This window comes from Vigna angularis, chromosome 4 (assembly GCF_016808095.1).
Source record: "Vigna angularis cultivar LongXiaoDou No.4 chromosome 4, ASM1680809v1, whole genome shotgun sequence".
NCBI lineage: Eukaryota > Viridiplantae > Streptophyta > Magnoliopsida > Fabales > Fabaceae > Vigna > Vigna angularis.
Window position 1 is genome coordinate 15,397,612 of NC_068973.1, and position 18,934 is coordinate 15,416,545.

The window sequence follows — 18,934 nt, forward strand, 5'->3', positions numbered from 1 at the left end:
AATATAAAGTCCAAATAAAATCTAGACTACTTTGCCCAAAATACAAGGCACAAAATTATTCTTACTCTACTAAATTTTCATGATGACTTAAGATGGCCCAAGAGAAAGAGTTTAGGCTCATCTTCCATAGATGCCTCTAAATCTTCCATAGATGCCTCTAAATCTTCATGAATGCGCTAGGTCATGGCAAGGGGTATGCCATCAGTTTGTCTTCATAGTTTGTCGTTCTCCTTCCTTTTCATTCGTTGTCGGTCTCTTCGTCTTCATTCCTTCTGTCTTCATTCCAGGTGAGTATTTTTTTATATTGTTTTAATTTTTTTATTAGTGTTTACTTTTTATAAAATTATGTTTGATTAATATTTCTTATTTATAAAATATAAATCATATATCACGTGTATGATTTAGAGATATTTGATTAATTTTATTATTTAGAGATATTTGATTTATTGAATGCAAAATTCCTAGTTAGATAGTTCAACGTGTTGGTATTGAGTCCATGGGTGTCTGACCCTTAACAAATATTATTTATTGTTTTGCTATCTTGCATTCCTTAGATATGCATAAAAGAAAATTAATTATGTTCACGTACCTACATAACATAAATATGAATCAGAGGTTGATTAATTTAACATGTATAAGTGATGATTATGAAAGAGGAGTAAAGGAGTTTATATAGTTTTTAACACTCTTGGTGAGATGCCACATGTATTTTTTTTTTAAAACACCAATGGTATAAAACATCATCATCGTGAAAACATAACCTTTCTTTTAAAATACTACAAAATATAAACGATGTTCTTACAAAACATGAAAGTTTCAAACATGACTTTTACAGAAAACACCAAGTCTGAAATTTAAAATTAAATAACTATAGCAAATCCCCAAAGAAACTATTTCCCCTTCTCTCGACAGGCTACTGCAAACAAGCTTCATCTGCAACATTGTCTGAAATTTAAAATTAAATAACTATAGCAAATCCCCAAAGAAACTATTTCCCCTTCTCTCGACAGGCTACTGCAAACTAGCTTCATCTGCAACATTGTCCACTCTTGTACAAGTACAATCATCGCAAGTGGAAACCACAACCACAAAACATGCAAGGGTGAGAAACCAGAAAGTCATATCATATAACACAATATAAGCACATTAAACACAGATTAGTTCAGAACATAACATCATATCTCAACATAGAGCTAATATCACAACCAAACCAATCATAAACCAATGTTGTTTCCTTGCATTGTGTCGTTATAACATGTTCTTAATAACAGGCGATTCAAGTCGTCTTCCATCACAACTTCAGACCTACCTCTCAGACTTCTCAAGGACTAACGAGTAAAAACACTAATACTATGCGCACCGATGCATTATACTCAGCACGAGCCGAAGTCTTTGGGTGATACATCCAACCCTCTCGATTCCTCACATAAGAGGAAAGATGTCACTCGAATCACTATCTTTATGCGAGACTCAAACTCCTTAACGTATCGCAATACGAAAAGTTCAGTCAACCCACGACATTGCAAGGAAATAACATAGTCCTATACTCGCATCACAATCCATACATATTCTCAAATCAACCAATCCCAAGATTTTAAAACTCAATTATCAATACATTACATTCATAATCTCAATAATACCCACCAAACTCAAGGCGTTAAGATACAAGAATAAGTATTTAATCTAAATAAATAGTATCAAGAGGCAATTAATCTCAAATGAACCCACATTGGTACAAAAGCACACTACTCATATGTCACACGAGCCCAATAGGAAAAATGGCACATCAAGCTTACCTTTGGATCACACTTCCACTCACAAACAAAGATGAAGCCCTTGGATTTTCCTATACAACAGAGTCCTCCCTGGTTAGTGATAACAACACCTAACTACTAAGATAGCAATTTTATTTCATTTTTTTCTTCTCATAAGGTGGGTCCCACACCATTATCTACCCATTTTTTTTTGGAAAGAAAACCACAAACCCAAAGGAAATAAAACCTTCCTTTCTGCATCCAACAAAAAAGTAACTCCTATTTTTAAGGGTGTAATAAAAGTTATCAAAGAAAATGAAGTGGGGCCCACGTGGGTCCCTAGCTCTAAAAAGAAACATTCAACTCTTTCTTTCTCAGCCCTTGTACGTAGTTTCCCATGCAAAACATCACACACTCATTTTCAATTCCTTCTTCTTTATAAACCTGAACCTCAACCTCCCACTACTACCATTTTTTTAAACTCCAGAACCATTCTCTCCTCTCCTTCGTAGCAACCTTGGAGCTACTACTCCACATTATTTCCACCGAACCTCACTCTTCATTTACATTCTCTTCCAACCTTTTCATCACTCCTTCTCATATATTTATTTTTCTTTCTTTCTAAACCTCACTCCCATCTAGGGTTGGGCAAAATAAACTAATTCGTACTTAACTATAGTTAACTGTACTGTATAATACTAAAAAATACTAATTCATTTTTACTAAAAACTTAAATATATTGTTTTATAGTTTAATTTTTAAAACTGAACTGATCACATTTTTAGTTCAGTTAACTATAGTAGAACTGTATCCCTCTCTCCTTTCCAATTATTTCTGAAATGTGACCTTGCCCTGCTTTTCTATCCCTCTCTCCTTTCCAATTATTTCTTAAACGTGACTCTGCCCTGGCTGGATGCGGCGTTGCCCACCATGATCTTGTTGGCAAAGGAGATCTCCAACGAAAACTCACAATAATCCTACCGTGACCCAATCGATGCCCACCGTTGTCGTCGAAAGAGAGCTTCAACGAAAACCCACGGTGACTCTGCCTTAGCCCTACCGTGACGCGTGGTCGCTGCCACCGTGACTCTGTCGACAAAGGAGAGATCCAACGGTGACCCTGCTCTGACCCTTGTCGTTGTTGTTGTATCGACTGTCGAGGGGCTTGTCTTATTCACTGCCATACCGACCGTCGAGGTAAGTAGTGATTCGATTATTGTGTTCGAGCTTGTCACCCTTTGCCTCTGCCTCTCCGTGTTGTCTCTACCTGTCTGTGTTGTCTCTGCCTCTATGTGCTGCCGCCTTACTCTGTATTTTCCTTAAACCTATGATTTATGAAATTTTAATGTTGTGGAGTTTCTTCTTTTCGCCATTTTTATTGTCCCTTTTCATTCTTTGTGCTTATTTTTCTGCTTGATTGATGAATTTAAGGTGTTTATGGTGCAATATAATGTTGGTACTTCTTACTTTATGGATTGTGTCTCTTAACCCTAAGGAAAATAGTAAGAGTTCTTTGAATTTTCAACTAGTTATGTGAGACCCTTTTGGATATTACATGTGGTTGTTTGCTACCAAATCATCTCAGTCATCACATAATGATTCCTTCATTATAATCGTGTTCCTAAGAAGTTTGGTTGAGGCAAGCAGAAGAATCCTTTCGAACCTGCAGATTGGAGTGAAAAACAGGATAACATGCTAGCTATTATTGTTCATGATTCTAATATTTTAGCTGATGCTTCTTCTTTTAATGATGTTGTTTTTGATGATTTGAATGTTATTTTTGCTTCCAATTTTGATAATGTTGATTCTGCCTTTATGCCTGCAGTTCAATATGGTTTCAATGATTTTGTTATAGTCTTTTGCTCTATATCTTTTGTTCCAACACTTGCCTTTATAGTCTTTCTTCAACTTCATGCTTTGTTCATATTTTAAACATTCTCTCTGCTCAAATAATGGTGATACTGTAGAAGAACACTCCACGTAACTCCATGTAATTCAATATGTTTGAATTTTAATATATGTTGAACCCTTTTCATCTCAACTCATAAACTTTTGATTCTGAAAGGAAAGGACAACATTGGTGATTAGCCACCAGATTATTTGTGTCTCTAAAATTTGCCACTTCTTTTGTCTCTGTTGCTCTTGTACTCTCATCGCGTGTTTCCGACTTGCAAGTGTCCATTATCATTAATCTAATCTGTTTTGAAGCGAAAATCTGGTTGATTCATTTGTCTTCCCCAAACAGGTAAGGGAGGAGTTGGAAAAAAAATCCAGGACCAAGCTCATCTATTTCCAAGGTTAGTTCATCATGTTCAGATTCTATATTAACAATGAATAACTGTTGTTTTCATTTCCTAATGTTTTGAAGTGAAAATCTGGTTGATTCATTTGTCTTCTTATGTTTACTGTCCTCCATTTATTTGATTAATTCTTTCTGTTTACTATTTTTGTTTTTCGAATTTGTTGCCAGTAGTTGTCCTGTTTATTGTGTATGAAGATTATTGTGTAGTTAGAAAAGTTAATCCAAAACGAAGCCTCACATGCCTCTTGTTACATTTCACTGTAGAAAGTATGAAACGATTTCCCAAAATAGTTATTTGGATAAAACTGAGATAAAATTGTTTGCCAATCAAAGTTTCCTTAGTGGTATATTTCATCTCAGTAATTAAAATTTGTGTACTTTGTGTGGCCAATTTTTGTTGAAAAGCAGTGCCACAGTATTATGGTACTGTATTTGCATTTTATCCCAATTGTATTGTCAATGTCAACAACACTACTAAGTTCAAAGTTCTCGCTAAAATATTTTAATATTTATAAACTCTGAATTTGTTTTCAGAGTTTATCACAACACTTTCATCAATGTAGTGATGTGATTTCTGAATTTTTTTTCAGACCCTATATCATCATCATCATTTAGATAAATTTGCCTTTTGTTTGATTGAACTCTTAATTAATGTAGTGACATGAATGTCAGAAACGGTAGAAACCCTCACATCAAATACTTCTAGAATGGATCATTTACCTTCTTATATCGATTCATCGTCAATTGAGAATAGTAAAGGTCGATCAGATGTGTGGGGACATTTTACTAAACAAAACCCTTATTCTGAGAAGAAGGCTAAATGCAATTATTGTGGTGATTTGATTAAATATTTGGCTGGAACAAGCGGGATGAGGAATCATTTGACAAGATGCAAAGAAAATCCTAATAAAGAAGCATTCAAAAGGCAAAAGCTTTTATCATCAACTACAAAAGTTAGTGTTAGCCCTTCACCAACTATTTCTAAATTTGACCAAAATGCATCTCGAATGAAGTTGGTGAAGATGTTTGTGAAGTCCGAGCTTCCTTTTCGATTTGTGGAAAATGAGGACTTCCGTGACTTTGTATGGTCCTTGCAATCACGATTTGAAGTCCCATCCCGCACTACATTGAGGCGTGAAATGTGGGAACTCTATGAAGAGGAAAAAAGCAAAGTTGAAAATGTTTCTATCAAAGCAGTGTGAGAGGGTTTGTTTAACTACAGACACATGGACTTCAATCCAAAACCTAAATTACATGAGTTTAACAGCTCACTTTATTGATAATGATTGGAAACTTCAAAAGAAAATTTTGAATTTTTCTCAAACAACGGGACATTCAGGGGAGCTCATTGCTAAACATGTTGAGGCTTGTTTGAATAATTGGGAGTTGAAGCGAGTCCTTAGCATCACTGTGGATAATGCTACAACAAATGATGTTGGGGTCCAGTACCTCAAAAGAAGGATGTTATCATGGAAATGTCTCGTCTTAAAGGGAGAATATGTTCATATGCGTTATTGTGCTCATATATTAAGTTTAATTGTGAAGGAGGGCTTAAAAGAAATCAAAGATTCAATTTCAAAAATCCGAAGCGCAGTTAAATATGTGAAATCTTCTCCCGCTAGATTTGCTAGATTCAAGGCATGTGTTGAACAAGAGGGAATTTCTTACAAAGGTATTGTTTGTCTTGATGTTGAAACAAGGTGGAATTCAACTTACTTAATGTTAGAGGCAAGCTTGAAGTACAAAGATGCCTTTGTCTTGCTAGATATGCAAGATAAGAAATTTAGTGTTGAAATGGCCAAAAGTAATGGTGATGTGCCATTAGAAGAGGATTGGGAATATGCGAGGTCTATTCTACCATTTTTAAAGATGTTTTATGACTCTACCCTACGCATTTCTGGTTCTTCTTATGTCACCAGTCATATGTATATGAAGGAGGTGATTGGAATTAGTAAAAGGATTTAACAATATTCTGAGAGTAGTGATTTGAGCATAAAATTGATGGCAATGAGGATGAAGGGCAAGTATGAAAAATATTGGGGAAATCCTAATGGAATTAATATCTTATTATTGATTGTTGTTGTGCTTGACCCTAGGAGTAAGTTGGATTTTGTTAATTACTTCATTGACTACCTCTTTGAATCTAGCATGGCCAATGAATTGAAATCAAAATTATTGTCATCTTTAAAAACACTTTATGAACAATATCAAGGTATTGAGGAGGGTTCTCAAAGTAGCCAACAAGAATCTCAACTAGATGATGATGATGATGATCCTCATGGCATGAGTTTCTACCTAAGAGCTACAGGACGTAGATTTGATTATATATCAGAGCTTGATAAATATTTGAGAGAGGATCCTGAACCTTATATGAAGTCAATTGAGCTTGATATTTTACATTGGTGGAAAGTCAACTCGACTAGATTTCCTATCCTTGCGAACATGGCTCGAGAGGTGTTAGCCATTCCTATCTCTACCGTAGCATCAGAGTGTGCATTCAGTACAGGAGGAAGAGTGGTTAATCCTTATCGTAGTTGCCTAACGCCTAAAATAGTGGCAGTGCTTGTTTGCACACAAGATTGGTTAAAAGGAACACCTTTCTCTATACTTTTTGACGAGGATCCTAAAGAACTTGAGAAATTTGAGCAAGGTGAGATTATATGACAAATTTATATATTTTTTAATTTATATTTTACGTGTTAAAAAATGATTAAATATTTTATTTTATTTTTGTAGAGATAACATCTCAAGATGAAGTGGGACCTTTAAGTGCTGCTATTAATTTGGATGATTGAAAATCAAGAAAGAAGCATTGATGTAAGTCCTCGACCTTAATGTAAGGCTATTGAAGATGTTATTCTTGAGCTTGAACTTAATGACTATTGTGTCTTGTTTTCCCTAAGAATGGTTTTATGAAGTTTTTAATTCTTTACTCCATCTTCAATAGAGATTTACTATTAGTGTCGGATGCTACATTTTCATGGCCATATTGTTATAAGATATTGTGATAAATTTTCAGGAATATTATGATTTATTTTAAAAATGTGTCTCTAATACTTTTTCTTTGGTTTAATTATATGCAATAGATGGGAGAAAATGACTACGGCTCTATATCCTGGTATACCAACAAGCTATATGGAGGGTTAGTATTTGCAGTAGGAATTTCATTTCAATTTGATTTCTGGCTTGAGTCAACATATATCATGTTGCGTATCTCTTCAATTTGAACGTGTAAAGATTCATCGAACAATTTTGTTGTGTATCCTTTTGGTTTCCGGAGCATGTGATTTGATTTCAAGAGTGTGTTTTTATTTTTATGTGGATTCTAGAATCTGCAGATTCCAGATAGAAGATCATAGTTTAAATGATAAACCAAAGAAGAGGTTTTTAATATTTATTTTACTTTTCCAAATACAGAGGAGGCCAATATGATAGGTATAATGGTATATGCTATGTTAAGGTGGAATTTTACCTATCATGTCAACTCATGTTTGGCTGGATACAGAATTTTACCAAATCCTCCTTTCATTGTCACACTGATATGACTGATTCAATTTTACTGATGAGAAAAGATACTTGCACAAGTTATGTGAGAGATATTCTTAATCTGGAACACGATTTTTTTCATGTAAAAAACTTATGTGAAGTTGAACAGGATGAATCATCCAACTGATTTATGATGGCTTTAATTCTGTATCATTTAGCTTTAATTCTGAACTGTTTTCACAAAACGGTTTACTGAACTGTATTGTAGTTAACTGAACTAAAAAATAGTTTAGTTCAGTTTTTTTGAACTATTTTTTAGTTCAGTTCAGTTTTTTTAAACTATTTTATAATTAATTGTAATGGATTTATAGTGCAGTGCAAATAGTGCAGTTTACCCACCCCTACTCCCATATCCTTCTAAATTTCCAAAACGATATAAATATACACAATTCCCCTCCATCCTCCTTCTTTTTTCCCTTAGTCCTTATCGTATAACCCTCACTTTCTCTCTTCTTCATACCACACGTCCCATGTTCCTCCTCGCTCCTTGCCAATCACACGCCTAATAGAGAAATTTTCTAGGCTTATGTGTAAATTTGGAAAAGTAAAGAAGGGTTGAAATGCAACTTTGGGGGAAAATTCAGTTGTTAAGATAATTAAATATGGGAATATCAACATAAGATATCTCCCAAATTTTTACAACCCATTCTGCAGTTCTGAAACCCTAATTTTTGGAGAGGAAGAGAGTTGTCATGTATGGTAGTCTCTCATTGGATAGTTTAATCTGGTCAAAATTGGTCAAATGATAAGTTCTGGTCAAGGTTGGTCAAAGAAAAGGGACTAAAGTACAAATAAAGAAATTTTCTGGACTTCTGGACTAAAGTACAAGTAAAGAAGGGTTGAAATGCAAATTTGGGGAAAATTCAGTAGTTAAGATAATTAAATATGGGAATATCAACAGAAAATATCTCCCAAATAATTTTATAATTATTTAAATCTATTAATTATTTGGAAGATATCAGATAAAAGATTTTATCAACAAAATAATTAGAATCCAAGCTCCGTCAATTCCTATATAAAGAGACACAAGAAAAGCGTCAATCATTCATCACTCATTCATTCACTGAGACTCCTCCACTAGAAAGCAACTCTACCACTCTTCTCATTTTATTTTACCATGTATTTCACTCCATTAATGAAGTGTTAAGATTTTAGGGTTATTTCACTGTAATTTCATTATGGATTGTAAGGTTAAGTTCAATTAATATAACTATTTCTTTTGATTATTGATTTGAGTTATCCTTTTTCTTGTCTTTCATCTCTCAATCACATTAAAAATAATGATTTTTGCATTATTAGATGTTTGAAACTACATGCATATTGATCATATGAGTTCATATTTCGAGGTTTGATTGAGAATGTACTTTTATTGAATTTAGAAACTTTCATATGATTAAACGAGTTTTTGCTATTAATTGAGAATGTACTTTGATTAGTGGTAAGAATTTTAACTATAGTTAATTGAGAATTTACTTTGATTAATTAACTTCTAATTTGGTTAGGAGATTTAAGAATAGACATGGTTAAACACAATAGGATCCGATTGAGAATTTACTTTGGTTAACTTCATTGTGAATAATCTATAAAGGTATTGCTTTTGATTGAGAATCTCTTTAATTAATTGTAAGATTGCCATCAAGTTAATTAAGAATGTACTTTAATTAATTTGAAACTTGAATAATAATCAATTGAATGATAATCTATGGATAACCGATGATTAATCTATCTTGGAAGAGTAGTGGAATTAGCCTATTTCATTACAATATTGTTTCTTTGTTTTCTACTAGTTCTTCATTTAAACTCAAACATTCTCCAAACATTCTCCAAACATTAATTCCATTAGCGTAGCTTTTCACTTTTATTTTTAAGCATTCCATAGTGCTTACTAGCCTTTCAGAGTCTTCTTAAAAATCAAGTATTAAAAAGTAATTTCATATTCGTTGGGGAACGACTCAGGGTTACTTTAATCCTATCTAGTTTGTTGACTATTAACTTGGAAATACTAAAGTTGCCTTGTAAGGTAGTATTAATTTGATAGCTTCAACAACAATGTGTCACCCTTCAATGCGAGAATCAGATACACAAAAGAAAAAACCTAATTCGAAAACGAAAACCCCAAATCCCTAAATCGCAAGCCAAATGTGAGAACAGAAAAATCCCAAAATGCAAGATCATGAACCCTAAGCTCGTACCAACAATTTGCAAAGAGGAAACAGGAAACCCACCCAAATCGCAAAATCAGAAAACCCCAAAATCCCTAAATTACAAATCAAGAGAGCAAGAACAGAAACCCAATCCCCCAAAACGTGATGCTCGTCGTTGCCTTCGCCAGCCACTGTGACACTGCTTGCAAATCCTCTCACCAATCCCAAATGTAAGAATGGAGCAGAACCACCTAAAATCGCGAGAGCGAGAAACCCAAATCAAACCCTAACCCCTAAAATGTAAATGCCCCATCGTCACCATGAAACCGCAATAGAACACATACCCTCGCGCCGCGAAGACCTATCGTCGTGATACCAACCGCGTTGTAAAGATGGAGGTCACTCCTAGGCGCTAAAACTTGTCTCTCCTTCCTATGAAAAACACACCAACACAGAGTAGAAGAAAGGAGTCTCCCCTCCCTATGAAATACAAACCTAACCAGGGAAGGAGAAACCGAAAAATGCTCCCCTAGCCAACTCCTTGTGCAAGACCAAAAAGCCCCCAAGATTGGGTTATCCGAGAGAAGAAACCAGGATTGGGGAAATGATTTTGATTAGGGTTCTTAAATTCTATTGTAAAGCACCCATTGGGATTTAGAACTAACAAAAATGGGATTTAATTAGGATTAGGGAAAACAATCTGATTTGGGAAACCCCAACCCTAATTGATTCCTAATTATAATTAGAAGAAAAACCCTAATGCTATTGTTATGTTCTTTCATAATTTTTGTTTTGCAGATTTGATTAAAATTAATCCACTAACTATCTTGTCACATTGCAACTAGCAAAATTGCCATTTATTCATATCATTTTTTTAACATTCACACCCTCATACAATTAATTCCAAGTATGCATAAAAACAATAAACCATGATTTGATGGTCCTAGAACAATACTTTATGGTTACATATACTTCTAAAATTCATGAATCACCCAAATAAAACACCAAAATCCAACCATCTTTTAAGGCATTCAAAATTAAATTAACAACTATAAAGATCAATAATTAAATAAGGTTAGCTCCCATGACCAATTTTAGGGCTTTATCTACAGATCAATAAATCCCCAATCTCTCACTCTTTGACTATTTATACAGAAATTCATTTATCCTTTTTAAATTTCAATCTTTTTTCTCACAATGCTCTCTTTTTTTTCCTCTTAATTTGTATGTGTCTCCCTTTTTATTTCTAGTTTAGTAAAATCTTTTTTTTCAAATTAAAATCTATTATAAACTAAAAGTAACCGCCTAAATAATACTTCTTATAATATCCCAACTGGTTTTCTAAAAACATACTACTACATTTTAAATCTTTTATTATTATTTTTAGCTTATTTTATTTCAAGTGTAGACCTTTACTTCCTATATCTCATTTATAATTTCTACACCTCAATATACAAAGAGAAAAGACATTTTTGTCCTTAAACAAAAATATAACTAAATAAACAAAGGTTTCCCATTAAACCTCTCTTCTTAGGATTTGAACTCCTGTTAATTTAATCCTTAGCAACCATTTTTATCAGCAAGCCTACACATTACATTGAAAATATCAGACATCACAAATTTAACAACCATACAATAATGTTGCATATCAACAAAATAAATAACTAGCATAATATTTATGTTATAATAAAGAGCTCTTTACAAGTGAGTTACACAAAACATGTAATCTCTTAAAAAATATATACTCCAGTCTCAATACTATTTTATTCTAAAATCCTATATTTTTCTTTATAATATTATAATTGATTGACGTTATGTATTATTTTTTTGAATATATTATAGATATTTTTTTTGGCAAACATTCTATTTTGTGTTAAATTATCTTAATAGATCTCATGCACCATATCAATAATTTTATCTCCTACAATTATTTTTAAATTAAATAATTAATAAACCATTTTATCTCTTAAAAAATCTTCTAAACGAAACATATCTTTTAAATTAAATAATTAATAAACCAATTTATCTTTTAGAAAATCTTCTAAATAAATTTTTTAAATTAAATAATAAATAAAAAAATTATCTCTTAAAAAATATTTTAAACGAAATAAATCTTCTAAATTAAACTATTAATATATCTCTTAGAAAATCTTTTAAATGAAACAAATTTTTTTAAACTAAATAATTGATAAACTAGTTTATTTCTTAGAAAATAATTTAAATGAAATGATTCTTCTAAATGTCTTTGAAAATCTTTTAAATAAATGAAAGAAATTTTTAAACTAAACAATTAAGGGTTAAATATGTTTTTAGTCCCTAAACTATTAGCCGTTTCTGGTTTTCGTCCCTCTTTCAAAATAAGGTACAATTTGGTCCTCATTCTTTTCGAAACTTTGGTTTTAGTCCTCAAAAACTAACACCGTTAAAAATGTGCTGATGTGTCTAACGTCTCTGTCCACGTGTAATTGCCTTTTTTTTGACGTGTGTTAAGTGATCTGGGGATGGAACTGATTTTCGAAACAACTACTCTCCAAGTCAAGCTTTTCTCGGAGTGACCCAATCTCTACCTTCACTTTGTCTTCTTTGTTCTTCAATTCTTCTTCTATTTTATCAAAGTCTTCAACTTGATACACCACACGCAGAAGTGACACAAGCTTCGAGATATTCATTTCGCTGTAATGCTTTTGAGAAGTAGTAGAAATGGAGCTCTGCAAAGATCCAGGTTCGATTTTGGGTTGAAGTGCCATGAGAAGTCCAAAAGACGCCGACAGTTGGAGGGTTTTTTGTCTCTGATCTGTATCCTTCTATTGGACTTCTTCAAGTTATTATTGGGATTAGGACTAAAGTTGAGAAGATTCATCAATTAGTCAATTAGTCAAATGCTCTTAAAGAGGCACATAATTAATTTCCCAAAAACTCTTGTAATAGCTCAACAAAATAACCACTAAAGCACATTTTCGAGATCGATAACAATAAATTATACCTGGTAAATTAGTCATGGAGTGTTGAATATATATATATATATATATATATATATATATATATATATATATATATAAATTGAAATTTGGCTTAAATTTATTTACCAAAAGGTGTAGAGAGAGGGAGAGGGGAGGTTAGAAGAAACTGGTGTCCTAAAACACAGGGTACAATAACATAAACATATAACACAGAGACAAAGGTGCATAAAAGAAGAAAAGGGAGAGAAGAGAAGAGAAGAGAAGCTTGCATATTAAGGGAAGAGATTAGAATAAATAGTTAGAGTTAGAGTGGTCTTTGCTGGACTTAGCGGGATTTCCGGTGCCGGATTCAGTGTCGGCTTGCATTCCTCACTCACTGCAATTTTCTCTCTCTTTCTCTGTCTCAACCTCAGAGAGAAAGAAGAAAACAGTCACAACCACAGCCGTAGAGAGCTACCTACTACTTCTTTGTCCCTGTTGTTAAACCATTCTCTCTCCAATTTGTTATTTTTATCTCAGGCCCCCATCGTCACAGTATAATATCTTTTTCTCTTTTTTTTTTCTTTTCCAAATTTAAATATGATTTTTTTTCTTCCATCGTGGACAGAGACGTTAGACACATCAACACATTTTTAACGGTGTTAGTTTTCGAGAACTAAAACCAAAGTTTCAAAAAGAATGAGGACCAAATTGTACCTTATTTTGAAAGAGGAACGAAAACCAGAAACGACCAATAGTTTAGTGACTAAAAACATATTTAACCCAACAATTAACATACCATTTTATTTTTTAGAACTTTTTTCAAATAAAACAAATCTTTTTAAACCAAATAATTAATGAACCAGTTTATCTCTTAGAAAATCTTTTAAATAAAATAAATCTTATAAATGATTGACTTTTAATTTTTTAAGTTCTTACACTTGATCTCGTTCATAAATAATTAAACATAGTTCGAGTCCTTAGACAAATTGATATAGAATACACTTTGTAAATCTTTTTTAACCCTTATTTTTTTACATTATATATGGTTGACCAATTTAAATGAGAAATTTATGAAAATGATCTTTGGAAAGTATTTTATATACTTTGTTTATTAGTTTATAATTACGTTTTCATCAATCTTTTAGAAAACTTGGATGATAATGTTTTTTGTGTAACATTAAATTTTGTTTCTTAATGTTTATCAACTCAAGCTTTGCAATCAAGTCTAAAAAAAAATTTAAGTACACAATTCAATCCTTCTTTATTGTATATTATTTGTATTGAATATCATTAAATATTTTTGTTTCGGAAGTGTAGGGCTGTGCTGTTCCAAACCTCCAAATTCTCCTGCAATCTTGTCTCAGTGGCGGATCTTCTCCTCAAGTCTTGACTCTCCTCTTGATCCTGAGGGGTGGAGACCTACAAAAGATTCTCCGATGCCAAAGTCAGTTTCAGAGCAATGGTTTTTCTCAGGGGATAGTAATAAATGTGCATTCAATGTAACCTATCTACTACTCACCGTGAACCTGTATTTATAGTTTTCGCTATGGGCTTGGGATTAGTGAAAAGTTAATCACGGCCCAACATAGCCCAATAGCTTCTAATTTCTACTTACCTCTAAACCAGGTTAATTTACCTAAGCCACAATGATTAGTGATTTGGCCGGTCAGTGAGATACGGGCGTCCGCCTTACCTATTCGATCCTTCACATTTATGAAGTAATCTTCCAAGCCTTCGATACCGGGGAAGGCGGATGGTCGTTGGCCCTATGGATGACTCGGGCACTAAATTGGGCGGACGACCCTCTACGTGGGCGTCCTTCCGTACGGCGTCCGGCACTCCCTGGTACATAAGCCCCCCAAGTCCTAGTGCACGTAGTGGACGAAGGATTTTGGATGTGGTGTGTGTTGGGCCAGGAAACCGCAATTGGGCCGTATCCAGTGGGCTTTTGAATTTTGCTTTTAGGCGGGAAAACACGTGGCACGTTCTCATTGATGACAGGCGAAGCGTCGCCAGATCCGGAGCGTTGGTCGTGCTAGATCTAGACGGTTAGGACGCGCCCAACGGTCATTAAACTTTTCCTATAAATAGCGGATAGGACGAGGTCATTTTCACTCATCTTCCTTATTCAAGATTTCAAATTCTTTCTTCCCTCAGGTAATAAATGGCAGTTGTGTCTATCGAGTCAAGTTCTGAGTCGTCGGGTGGAGTCCGGGAGGGGTCGGCGAGGGGCGGTGGTGATTCCCTTAGTTCGGTTTCTTCTCATTTCGTAGATGGGGCGGTCGAGTCTTCCGGGGCGGACCCTGAGGTGTCGGTCTCGCCGGGCGACCGGGTCTTTTATGGCGTGCCCATATTCCTGCTCAAGGGCGGTATCCGTGTGGATGGGTCTCCTTTCGAGCCGGACGGCCAAGGGGTGGTGGTGGCTGAATGGGCTCCCCACGATCCTAGCCGGTATGCTTCCCCCTACGCCTTTCGCAAGGAGCTAGAATGGAGGGTCCGCCGTACCCATATCGTCCGGGATATAGAAGACTCGAGGTTGATCCGGGCTGGAGTCAGTTTGTTAAATGAAAGGGTCTTTTATGAAAAAAGGTCGAGTCCGGACGATTTCTTTTATATGTATGTGACCTTCTTCACCCATTTTTTATCCGGGTGCCTTTTACCAAGTTTCAAATGGCCATTCTTCGGGAGGTTAATGTGGCTCCCGCGCAACTGCATCCCAACTCTTGGGCGGCCGTGCAGGCTTTTTTGGCAATGTGTTTAGCCGTGGGCGTCACTCCCACTACTCCGGTCTTCTTTTATTATTTCGAGGTCCGCCCTTCTCCCACTGGTAGCTGGGTATCCTTTACATCAGTTCGGGACAGGACCCTGTTCCGCCCCTTCTCTGATTCTTTCAAACATTTCAAGCATCATTATTTCAAAATAATCATTGACAAAGCCGGCCGCCACGAATTTTATGATGGCGAAGGGAAACCGCTGTTCCCGTTTAACTGGACGAGAGACCCTCGTCGAATAAAGGCGACTTCTGTAGGAGCCTTAACAGCACTCGACCTTGAGGTCGTTCGTACCATCAATGCCCTCCCCCGCCGGGTCTCCGCCCGTCACTTGGTCGAATGCCTTAGTCTTGAGGATTGTGGACAAAAGGCGTTCGGTATGGTGTTGTCTTTTTGGGTGTGTTTGTCTTTCGTATACTGACGTTAAATTTTCTGAATTGCTCTATTTCTTGCAGAACTGATGACGACTCCGGGCCCCCGCAAATCCAACTTTATGGCTACCCGGAAGAAGTCTGGGGCCAGCTCGTCGACTGCCCGGCCGACGAATGTTCCCAACGTGCCCCGTCCTCCTCCTGTAGGGCGCCTTCCGAACGTACGCCTAGCTCCGAAGATGGGAGTCCCTCCTGCCGGGAAGCCCGGGGGTTCAGGCGGCAAGGTGCCGGGTCCGGATCCCGAACGAGAATTGGCGGCCGTCCAGGTGGACCCGTCATCTGAGGCGGCCACTGCCTCCGTTGATCCCTTGACACGTAAGAGGAAAGAGCCTGCTGCTGAGGGACGAAAAGACAAAGAGGGCTCCTCATCTCGATCTGCCTCAAAAAGGGGCCGCAAAGGTAAAGATAAAGAGAAGGGTCGGGAGAGAGTCCCGGCTGTTCCCCTGCCGGGCGGTATCTTCAGCCCAGCGTTCAGCATGAGCGACCGGGCGAAGTTCCACATGAGTTCCTCTCAACGGGCGCTCATTGAGCCTCTTTCGGAAGTGGAGCTGACGAACGCCATGTTAGAGATGTCGACCCGGACGTCCGCCTTAGCCTGGTATCTGAAAGAATTCGCTGACCGCCCCGAAGTGGCGGAGATCCGCGCCGAGCTTGATGTAGAGAAGAAAAATTCGGCCTCCCTTCAACTAACATTGGAGCAGATGGTCCTTGCTCAAGATGATTATGATAAGAGGATCGACCAGCTGGAGGCCGATCTTAAGAAGTCCAAGAGGGAGGCCGCCGAAGATCTAGCGACCGCCCGGGCCGAGCAAGAGCGCATGGCCGAGGAAGGACGCCAACTAAAGGCGGAGATTGCCCGCCTAAGGGATGCCGAAGTCGAGCGTATCAAGGCGAACGAGGCTCTTTCCCAAGACGTTGCCAAAGCTAAAGAGAAGATTGCTGAATTGGAGTCAACAGTCATGTTTGAACATGAGGAAGGCTTCAACAAAGCCCTTCGCCAGGTGTCCCTCTTGGCGGACATTCCAGAGCCGTATTCTCTCGGCGTTGACATTGAAAAGGACGTTTTTGATGGCGTCCTGGTGGACCTGAATGCTGTCGATGAACCGACTGTGGGAGTCGGTGCCGGGGGAGATAGTTAGGATTTTATTTCTTTATATTTTTTGATGTGTATCGTGTGGCCGTCCGCCCAACGTCTTGGATTGCCCAGATGTTGTTCGGACAGTCTTTTTGTAAATCTGGGCGCGTTTAAGCGCAAGGGATTAATACACAGCTATCTTTTCAATTTCGGGAGTTTCCTTGTGTCTAACCTTACAAAATTAAGTGACTTTAATAATGGTCCGGCCTGGGTGGGAATTGCTCTTCCATTTTCCCGGGCGGACAGTAACGTTTAACTTTTGGATTCGTGGCCCAACCAAGCTGAGAGTTGTTCTCGGAGGAACACTCTTTATCGCCAACTTGATCTTAATGGGGGCGGACGGTCCTTCGCTTCGTGGCCCAACCAAGCTGAGAGTTGTTCTCGGAGGAACACTCTTTTTCGCCAGCTTGGTCTTAATGGGGCGGACGGTCCTTCGCTTCGAGGCCCAACCAAGCTGAGAGTTGTTCTCGGAGGAACACTCTTTTTCGCTAGCTTGGTCTTAATGGAGCGGACGGTCCTTCGCTTCGAGGCCCAACCAAGCTGAGAGTTGTTCTCGGAGGAACACTCTTTTTCGCCAGCTTGGTCTTAATGGGGCAGACGGTCCTTCGCTTCGTGGCCCAACCAAGCTGAGACTTGTTCTCGGAGGAACACTCTTTTTCGCCAGCTTGGTCTTAATGGGGCGGATGGTCCTTCGCTTCATGGTCCAACCAAGCTGAGAATTGTTCTCGGAGGAACACTCTTTTTCGCCAACTTGGTCTTAATGGGGCAGACGGTCCTTCGCTTCGAGGCCCAACCAAGCTGAGAGTTGTTCTCGGAGGAACACTTTTTTTCGCCAGCTTGGTCTTAATGGGGCGGACGGTCCTTCGCTTCGTGGCCCAACCGAGCTGAGAGTTGTTCTCGGAGGAACACTCTTTTTCGCCAGCTTGGTCTTAATGGGGCGGACGGTCCTTCGCTTCGTGGCCCAACCAAGCTGAGAGTTGTTCTCGGAGGAACACTCTTTTTCGCCAGCTTGGTCTTAATGGGGCGGACGGTCCTTCGCTTCGTGGCCCAACCAAGCTAAGAGTTGTTCTCGGAGGAACACTCTTTTTCGCCAGCTTGGTCTTAATGGGGCAGACGGTCCTTCGCTTCGTGGCCCAACCAAGCTGAGAGTTGTTCTCGGAAGAACACTCTTTTTCGCCAGCTTGGTCTTAATGGGGCGGACGGTCCTATGCTTCCAAGTTGCGAACGGTTTCCGGTGGAAGACTCTGCCAACTAGGTTTCTGCAAAGTGAAGTTACCTTCGTAGAACAAAAGGAATATCCTGATTCATTAATCGTAAGAGAGTACATGAAATCAAGTCATAGAAATTAACTAAAGTAAAACTTCAGATGTGTGGCGTTCCAAGTATTGGAGATGGGTCGTCCGTCCATGCGTTTTAGCCTGTACGCCCCGTTTCCTAGGGCCTCCCTTATCCGGAACGGCCCTTCCCATTTTGCAGCAAACTTTCCATGTGCTGGGTTTCGGCGGGCGTCACCAGCTTTTCTCCATACTAGGTCCCCCTCCTGGAAGCTTCTTGGCCGGACTTTGGAGTTGTATTTTCTTTCAACCATGCGCTTGCATGCTTCGGCCCTCAATGCCGCTCGATCTCGCCGTTCGTCTAGGGAATCTAATTCAATCCTCAGTTCTTGGTCGTTGAGGTGTAGGTCTTCAACCTGTTGCCTCAGTGACGGTTCGCCCAGTTCGACCGGCAACATGGCATCAGTACCATAAGTTAAGTTAAAGGGGGTTTCGCCTGTGGTTCCGTGAGGCGTGCATCTATACGCCCACAGGACTTCGGGTAACTCGTCCACCCACGATCCCTTCCTCTCTCCTAAGCGTCGCTTAAGCTCGGAGACTACGGTCTTATTCATCGCTTCTGCTTGTTCGTTCGT